The sequence below is a fragment of the Cryptotermes secundus genome, unplaced genomic scaffold (assembly GCF_002891405.2).
Source record: "Cryptotermes secundus unplaced genomic scaffold, Csec_1.0 scaffold6030, whole genome shotgun sequence".
Lineage (NCBI taxonomy): Eukaryota > Metazoa > Arthropoda > Insecta > Blattodea > Kalotermitidae > Cryptotermes > Cryptotermes secundus.
In genome coordinates, this window is record NW_019723978.1 from 17,814 (window position 1) to 27,169 (window position 9,356).

Consider the following 9,356-nt stretch of genomic DNA (forward strand, 5'->3'; position numbering starts at 1 on the left):
GTTGCTGTCCTGTCCATTTGGGGCGACCTCTCTGACGAGAGGTCGGGTCTGTCATTTGGCAGTCTTAGTCAGTCCATTGTCAGTATTGACATATATTTACAATTTAATTCTAGTCTTAATTACTATTTCTATGTACAATAATTAGAAGGCCTCTGTCAATCCAGGCTTTTTACAGCAGATTATGCCCCATTTCTAATAGTAATCGTTACCACCGCAGTCTAGTCACTTGAACGGTCGTATGCCTGACCGCCTCCAAGTTTAAGCCTCTTATACTTTCTGTGTCGGACTTCGCCTTGTCCGATTTTGCAAACATTCTCATTCTCATGATTTTGTATGACTTATGCTTGTTGCCTGCACAATTTTGTTATAAAGTCATATACGTACGTAAGGTACATCCTAACATGTCGCTTTCTCTGAGCGTTCAGCATTCTAGTCACCGCACCAATCGCCACGTCTCAGTCGATCCTGCCGAAAATCCTAACGCATTACATTACTCCTAATTGTTCAGTCGCCCAGGCATTCATTGACCCTTGAGTACACATAAAAAATTAGTCAGTGCTATTCTAGTCAGATATGAATTGATCAATGCAAAAAGAGAAAATCATGTTGGTGTAAAAATGCTGTTCTTTCCGGATAGACAAATTATCATAGACAGTAAGACATATGTAATGCGAAAGAGAAGTATCGGTCGTAATATACTGTTTGTGTTCGAAACTATTCTCTGCCCATTAATTCCTACTTTCGTGATCATTCCAATTACACTATAAAAATGAAATATTTTTTGATGCTCTTCAGTAGAGAGTTTTATCCACCTTACTTTCCCTTACATTCATATTCGTCCAAAAGATCTCTTCTGCAATATGCTTTTCAAAAATTTCTGTCTGTAAGCTGATTTTAATGTCAGAGACCAAATTTCACAGCTACAAATATCCACAAGAGAAATCGAAATTCACATATATTCTATTTCATAAAATACTGATGGTGGACAAGAAGACAAAATATTTCGGAATATAGTGTCACGTGTTGGGTATGCATGCGACAAATAACTTCACACGGTACTGGGTAAAACGAATTTATTTAACACTCGCTCTCAGAATTACACAATTCACAATTACACCACTGCTGCCATGTGCAGAGTAACAAATACTTCTCCTTTAGTCATTTCCATTCGCTCCATACAAGTCAATAACAATGGACTTCAACTCACTCCGGCAAATGCTAGACTGAAACTGACTGGTTACTCTCTCTCTCTCTCTAGTAACTCTTATAACCCCTCAGTCGGACAGCGGGAAACGCGCCTCGCTTCCCTGTTGCGTAAACGCCCTGTTTACAGGTGTTTCTGGTCATCGTTGCCCAGTTGTTTATTGCTGCGTAGCAACCAGAGTCCTTCGGCTCACTTCGGCTCTACTTGGCACGGCATGGAGAAACACCGCTTTCCTTACTGTTGCGTAACCTGGCAAAAGACCAATTATCAAGGGTCCGTCTTCGTGGTAACTCGTCCCACCTCCTGTTGCCCAGCAACAGTTAGACATGTCACACTGCTCTTGGAATATACAGCCAAATTGAGTCTCATATTTATTCTGACATGAGTCTCAATTTAACTTGCCACTGTTCATACAAATTATGTGAACACTGCCACAGTCTGAATGGACGCATGCTATGATTATTCCCCAAATCTTGACGGACACATCTTTATGTAATTCGATTTTTCAGCGTTTATTTCTTTCCAGCTTCTTCAGTAGCGTCAATTAGAATGCCTTTCTTCTTATAGTAATATTTTTGTATCAAAATGTCTTAAATTGTCAGCATAGTCGTCCAGCTGACTTGTCGTGTTTAATTTCAGTGGGTTATGGTTTCCATGGACGTTCATAATAGTTCAAAGTAAATGTAGTTGAAAAGCAATGGTGATGCCATGACCACTACTTCATTTTGGAGGTGCAGTTGAGAAACAGTCTCCCATACGTAGGGCGGGGCGACTGATAATAGGGAGCAATGAAATATAAACACTGATAGGTGAAAACAACACAGTAAGCCACGAAAAAACCCTGGATGATATCAAGAACCTCCTCATCAAGATAAACAGGCGGGACAAAATCTGCCCCATACAAGAATGACGATAGGAGTACGGGCACGAACCTACATGGTTTAAAAAATTTTAACTATTGATAATAAAGGTTTTTTAAAATAATATGTAGAAGAGTTTTAAAAACTTTACAACACCTGGAAGCTGCTGTGATCGTGAAACGTTCGACTTTATGCGTACTGTGCATTATAGGATATAAGTGTATGTATTTTAAATCAAAAAACCTATTGTGATGGTAGTTTCCAGTTTGTAATGATGTTCCCTCTGAAGATGGCCCGTAAGGACCGAAACATGTAAGGGACATAAGTTTTAACGTAGTAAAAACTTACATATCACACTGGACGGAGTGGTTTGTATTTATGATAGGTGCTTTGCTCTGTTGCAGAAACTCTGGAAAATGTTCCCTTCGTCAGTATTACAACGCCACAGGCTAGAATGAGTGAGCGACCGAAGCCAGAGTCTAGAAGCGTCGAGAGCAACCAGTCTCTTGGGAGCAGTGTGGAAAAGATCATCAAAGATCTGGACCATGTCAGCAAAGATTCCGTGGTCCGCACATCGAACGTCGAATCGAAAATCAGCGGCCATGACAAGAATGTAGGCATTTTGCTTCACAATATATCAGTGACAGAATGAGAACTCGATTACTCTGAAAATTAAAATGCGTTAAAATCTGATTTGAAAACTGCAACATACTATTTTTTTTAGCATTTATGCCAGATGAAACTGAATTCTTGGAACCTCGGTGCTTTCACAGAATATTCTGTGAAAATATTCTCCATTTCCCTTTGCAGTATTATATATTAATTTTCCTTTAAATTCCTACTTACCGTTATGTTATTTGCTATTGCAGCGTTAAAGATTGATTGGCGTATGTGGCTAAATGCAGGAAATTCTAAACACAGTACTCATGACTCAAACTAATATCTGATTCTTGAGTTCCGAAGAAAAATGCTACATTAATAAGATTACATTCTTCAGAATGTTTGGTGCAAGATATTCATAACAAACTTTGTGTTTCCTAGGAAAAGGCACCTAAAAAGGAAAGAAGGCACAACAAACTCTTCGGCTGGTGCAGAAAAAAACCAAGGGATACGAACACTGTAAGCATGTTTATCATTCTAAGCATCTTTCGTAGAATTGAACAAACGTTTTTAGCTTATAATGGAATGTGAATGTACCTTTCCAGTACATATAAATTATTTTGTTGCGCTTATCAAATATCAGCTCAGGCTATAGAGCAAGGGGCTAAAAGCTTGGGGAGTGGGGTTCTATTCCCGGCAGGCGCAAGATATTTTATTCTACCGTATGGCGTCCAGACCGGGTCTGGTCCCAATTAGCGTCCTACTGAGTGGTTGCCACGTGCGGCTTACCGTGAGTGAAACGCATGGGGCGCGAAGGTGTCCACTCACCCCAACTGAAGCGAGGGCAAGGAAAGTAGAGCTCTACGTTCACTCACCCGTATGTCTTCATAGTACTCTGCTTAACAAATTACGCACAGGGACAGCTTTGCATTTTGCTTATGAGATCCACTTACAACCAAACAATAATTCTGTCATAAGATCATCATAGACCTCACAGGTGTTTACAAAAGACGAGAAATCGAACTCTGGTAAGTGCCAAAACCCGAATTCCTTATAAAGGTTTTTTAATGGATTACACATGTGACCTCTATCAGGTGAATAGTCAGTTAATGGAGTTACACGTGAATGGTATAGAATAATATGAAAAAAAAGAACATTAAAATAATTTCAAGCAGTTGAGCCGTTCTTGAGAAAGCGCCAATGTTTAGCCACTCAAGCAATTTCCCAACACATTATAGAAACAAAGACTTCCATTTCGTGTTTAAACATCCCGCCACTGGTCTCTACACAGACCCAGATTGACCCAGTCCATACCACAGCATCACTGTGTTTCTCTAGTATCCATTTTAATATTGTCAATCCACGTATGTCTTGTCTTACTAGTTGACTTTCACCATCTGGTCTTATTACAAATATCCTACACGCCTTGCCACTCTTCCCATTCGTACTATATGTCTTGCCAATCAAAAATAAAACCCATTTATCTGTGCAAAGCCTTAACATAAGGTAGAACGTTCATCTTTAGGAAACAGTGCTAAAACTCAGCCGCCCCCAATGCCACTGCACCATACGTATGCTATTGCAGCAGGGGCCACTTGAGTATATGTAGTCGTGAAGGTTTGTAAATCTCTCCGCGATATCTCCTAGAAATTATCCAAGATCTGGACCATGTAAGCAAAGATTCCGTGGTCCGCACATCGAACGTCGAATCGAAAATCAGGGGCCATGAGAAGAAGGTAGGCATTTGGATTTGCAATGTATCAGTGACAGAATGAGAACGCGTCCAGACCAGCTCTGGCCCCCCTAGAGTCCTACTGAATGGGTATTACCTTTGGCTTCCTCGCGAGTAAAGTGTCTCTGGCGCAAAGCTGTTTACACTTCCATTTGAAGCGAGCGCAAGGACAGTACAGGTCTACGTTCACTCAACCGTATGTCTTCACAGCAATCTGCTTAATTATTTACGCAAAGGGACAACTTCGCCTTTTGATTAGCAGTTCCACTTACACCCAAGAAATAATTCTGTCATGAGATTATCAAATAGCCCACAGGTATTTACAAAAGACGAAAGTTGAATCCCTGTGGGTGCCAAAACCGAAGTTTTTGTTGAGGTTAGAAATTTAACATCTACCAGGTGAATAGTGAATTAATTGAATTAATATGAATAGTAAGTAGTAATTTCCGAATACTTTACGGAAACCGAAGCCGTGAGCCAGATTGATCGAGTCCATACCACCCCATTGTATTTTTCTAATAACAATTTTAATATTGTTAATCCAGGTATGTCTTCGTCTACCTAGTGTACTTTCTCCTTCTGGGTTTCCTACCATTATCCTTCACGCATTGCTATATGCCTTGCCAATCTAAAATCAGACTCTTTTAGCTGTTGAAAGCGCTAACACAAGCATGAATCTAAGTCTTTAGAAAACAATGCAAATATCTCAGCCGCCACCTATGCCACTGCAGGCTATTGGAGCAGAGGCCACTTGAGTATGTGTGTTCGAAATGTTTCGTACATCTATCCGCGATATCTCGTAGGAAGATTCGAATGCAATGATAAAGAGGAAGCATGAATTTACTCTAAATTGGAGTCCTGAAAATTTGTCATGCAATCGGGGAACACTACCTGCCATACATGTCAGGTAAAGGGAGTTTACTGCACAAATGCATCTGATCAATGATTTACGTTGTTAATTCTTCCAGGTTGACTCTTCCAAAGATGTAGTACCTCCAAAGAATGAGCGAAGCAGTTCCCTTACTCAAGTGCTCCAGGAAGGTAAGTAATAAGTTAAGATAATGCTGCATTCCTGTCAATTCTTATGTTTGAACATAAATCAAATAAACGGGAATATAGGTCCGAGACATTTTTTACTACATGATTAATGTTTCATGCGTCAGGAAACACACGTAAAACTCAGCGGGAATATGATAACCTAGCCTCAGAGTGGAAAGCGTGGTATTTTCTGGTTACAACACCTTGCTTTTTACAAGGGTGAGGGCAGAGACTGCAATGTTAGCTCAGAAGTTTCCTTTTCCTTTACAGTTGTAAGAAAATCTGACTAATTATGATGATCGGGCGAAATAGGCCCTCGTAAGATGCTTCTTAACATGGGGACTCTTCTAAGCGTTCAGCATGCCATTCACCGTGCCAATCACCACGACTCAGTTGCTCCTGCCGAAAATCCTAATGTATTACATTAGTCCTAGTTGTTCAGCCCCTCAGGGGGTCATTGCCACTTGAGTGCAATAAACATTAATCAGTGCTCTTGTAACCAGATATGAATTGACCAATGGAAAAAGAGGATTTCATGTTGGTGTAATAATGCAGTTTTTTTTCGGAAAAATTATCATTACAGACAATAGGACATATGGAATGCGAAACGAGAAATTTTGTATTTATATTGTAAAGTGTTTTGCTACTGAAGATGCAGTTCGGATTGTTTATTGGTTCATTTAACAACCTACAAGTCGTAACTACAATCAATTATCACACTCTTGCGGTTTACACACATTACAAACACTACAAAATATCTCTTCACACTATCTTCAGTATAACACATGTTCCATTCTTCTTCCCACGACTGCTTCTATGTTTCAACTGTCTTCTGTCTGGCTTCACAATCCACACTCGCTACAACTGAACTCGCTGACTTTTAGACTTCAACTGTCTTTTTCAGCTGCTACATTTTAACTGACTGGTTACTTTTTCTCTCTCACTGCCGAATGCTCCTGTTATGTAGCCTCTGCACAGTAACGTGATAGCTACCACTGTTGCATAACGTCGTGTTTACCGATTGCCTAGTAACAGTCGCTGCACGGGCTCCTCTGTTGCGTGACGCCGTGTTTACAAAGGCATTGCTAGGCAACGCTGGGTAACAACTAGCGCGCTTCGGCTGGGTTCGGCTCGGCACGGACAAACACCGCTTTCCTTACTGTTGCGTAACTTGGAAACCGACCTTTCATCAAGGGTCTGTCTTCATGGTAACCCGTTCCACTTCCCGTTGTCCAGCAACCGTTACACATATCACAATACGTTCGTAATATATGCCCTGCCCATTACTTCCTCCTTTACGTAACAACTTTGAATGTGTAATTCAAATATTTTGTGACGTTCCTCAGAAGAGATTTTTCTCTATCGTACTTTTTTTTTTTAAATTTCGCATTCGTCCAAAAGTTCTCATCGGCATTCTGCATTTTAAATTGTTCAGTCACTGAACCGAATTTAATGGCAACGACCATGTTTCAAAATTACAAAATACGATAAGATCAAATGAATTTCCTTACATTCTAAATTATAAAATAATGACGGTGTACCAGAAGACGAAATCTTTCGGAATATATTTCCTAATTCAGACTCCTATTACTTCTGTAATAACTCTTATTTATCATGTTACTGTTGTTCCAAAATATTTGAACACTGTCACAGTTTGAATGGACCTATGCTATGGTTGTTCCTCTAATCTTAACGTAGACATTTATATGTACTTAAATTTCCCTGTTTTTTTCCCAAGCTCCTCCTGTACCGTCAATTAAAATTTCTTTGCTCTTTCATTGTATTATTGTTTTCTCTAATTAATTTCAATTGTCAGCATAGTCGTCTAGCTGATGTTTCCACGAACCTTCACAATGGTACACAATAAAGAAAGCTAAAAAGCAATGGTGATACCATGACCACTATTTCGTTTTGGAGGTGGAGTTGAAAAAAATTTTCCCATATGTGGGGCGGGGCGGATGATAATGACGCCATCTCTAAGCGTTCAGCATCCCATTCACCACTGCAATCGCCACGAATTAGTTGTTCCTGCCGAAAATCCAAATGCATAACATTACTCCTAGTTGTTCAGTCCCGCAGGGATTCACTGGCTCTTCACTACACACATGTACATTAGTCAGTGATAATGTAGTTACATATGAATTGACCAATGTACAAAGAGAATTTTCATTTTGGTGTAATAATGTAGTTCTTAGATTACTCTGCATTTTTTTGTTCTCTTATAGTACTAGTGTTGTCTACAAATATTTTAAATAGTCAGCATAATTTAATTTCAGTGGATTGTGGTTTCTATGAATCTTCATATTGGTACACAATAAAGAAAGTTGAAAAGAAATGGAGATGCCATGACCACTATTTCATTTTGGAGGTGCAGATGAAATATACTGTCCCATATGTAGGGCGGGATGAATGGTAACAGGGAGTGACCAGTGCTTTTCTCTGTTGAAGAAACTCTGGAAAGTGTTCCCTTCGCTAGACTCACATAGCCACAGGGTAGCATGAGTGAGCCACCGAAGCCAGAGTCTAGGAGCGTCGAGAGTAATCAATCTCTTGGGAACAGTGTGGAAAAGATCATACAAGATCTGGACCATTTCAGCAAAGAATCTGTGGTCCGCACATCGAACGTCGAATCGGAAATCAGCGGCCATGACAAGAAGGTAGGCATTTGGATTTGCAATGTGTCAGTGACAGAATGAGAACGCGATTACTCTGAAAATTAAAATGCGTTAAAATCTGATTTGAAAACTGCAACATACTATTTTTAGCACTTATGCCAGATGAAACTGAATTCTTGGAACCTCAGTGCTTTCATAGAATATTCTGTGAAAAAGTTCTCCAATTCTCTTTGCAGTCTAAAATGTTAATTTTCATTTAAATTCTTACTTAGCGTTATGTTATTTGCGACTGTAGCGTGAAAGATTGATTGGTATATCTGGCTAAACGCAGGAAATTCTAAACGCAGTACTCATGTCTCAAACTAATATTTGATTCTTGAGTTCCGAAGAAAAATGCTACATTAATAAGATTACATTCTTTAGAATGGTTGGTGCAAGATATTCATAACAAACTTTGTGTTTCCTAGGAAAAGACACCTAAAAGGGAAAGAAGCCTCAGCAAACTCTGCGGGTGGCGCAGAACAAAACCAGGGGATTCTGACACTGTAAGCATGTTTATCATTCTAAGCATCTTTCGTAAAATTGAACAAATGTTTTTAGCTTACAATGGAATGTGAATGTACCTTTCCATTACATATAAATTATTTTGTTGCGCTTATCAAATATCAGCTCAGGCTATAGAGCAAGGGGCTAAAAGCTTGGGGAGTGGGGTTCTATTCCCGGCAGGCGCAAGATATTTTATTCTACCGTATGGCGTCCAGACCGGGTCTGTTCCCAATTAGCGTTATACTGAGTGATTACCACGTGCGGCTTACCGTGAGTGAAACTCACGGGGCGCGAAGGTGTCCACTCACTCCAACTGAAGCGAGCGTAAGGAAAGTAGAGCTCTATGTTCACTCACCCGCATGTCTTTATAGTACTCTGCTTAACAAATTACGCACAAGGACAGCTTTGCATTTTGCTTATGAGATCCATTTACAACCAAACAATAATTCTGTCATAAGATTATCATAGACCTCAAAGGTATTTACAAAAGACGAAGTTCGAACCCTGGTGGGTACCGAAATCCGAATTTCTTATAAAGGTTTTTTAATGGATTACAGATGTGACCTCTACCAGGTGAATAGTCTGTTAATGGACTTCAATGAGAACGGTATATAAAAATATCCTAATAAATAAATAAATAAATTATATAATTTCATGCAGTTGAGCCCTTCTTGAGAATGCGCAAATGTTTAGCCACTCAAGCAATTTCCCAACACATTATAGAAACAAAAACTTCCATTTCGTGTTTAAACATCCCGCCA

General features: G+C 39.6%; 1 long non-coding RNA gene across 1 annotated transcript; it reads left to right on the forward strand.

Annotated features, from left to right (window-relative positions):
• The first annotated feature begins 3,114 nt into the window (after positions 1-3,114).
• On the forward strand, positions 3,115-8,578 carry LOC111862241. The gene is made up of 4 exons (XR_002842395.2): positions 3,115-3,183; positions 5,365-5,437; positions 7,883-8,091; positions 8,517-8,578. It is a non-coding gene; the product is annotated as an uncharacterized LOC111862241 (long non-coding RNA).
• The last annotated feature ends 778 nt before the right edge of the window (positions 8,579-9,356 follow it).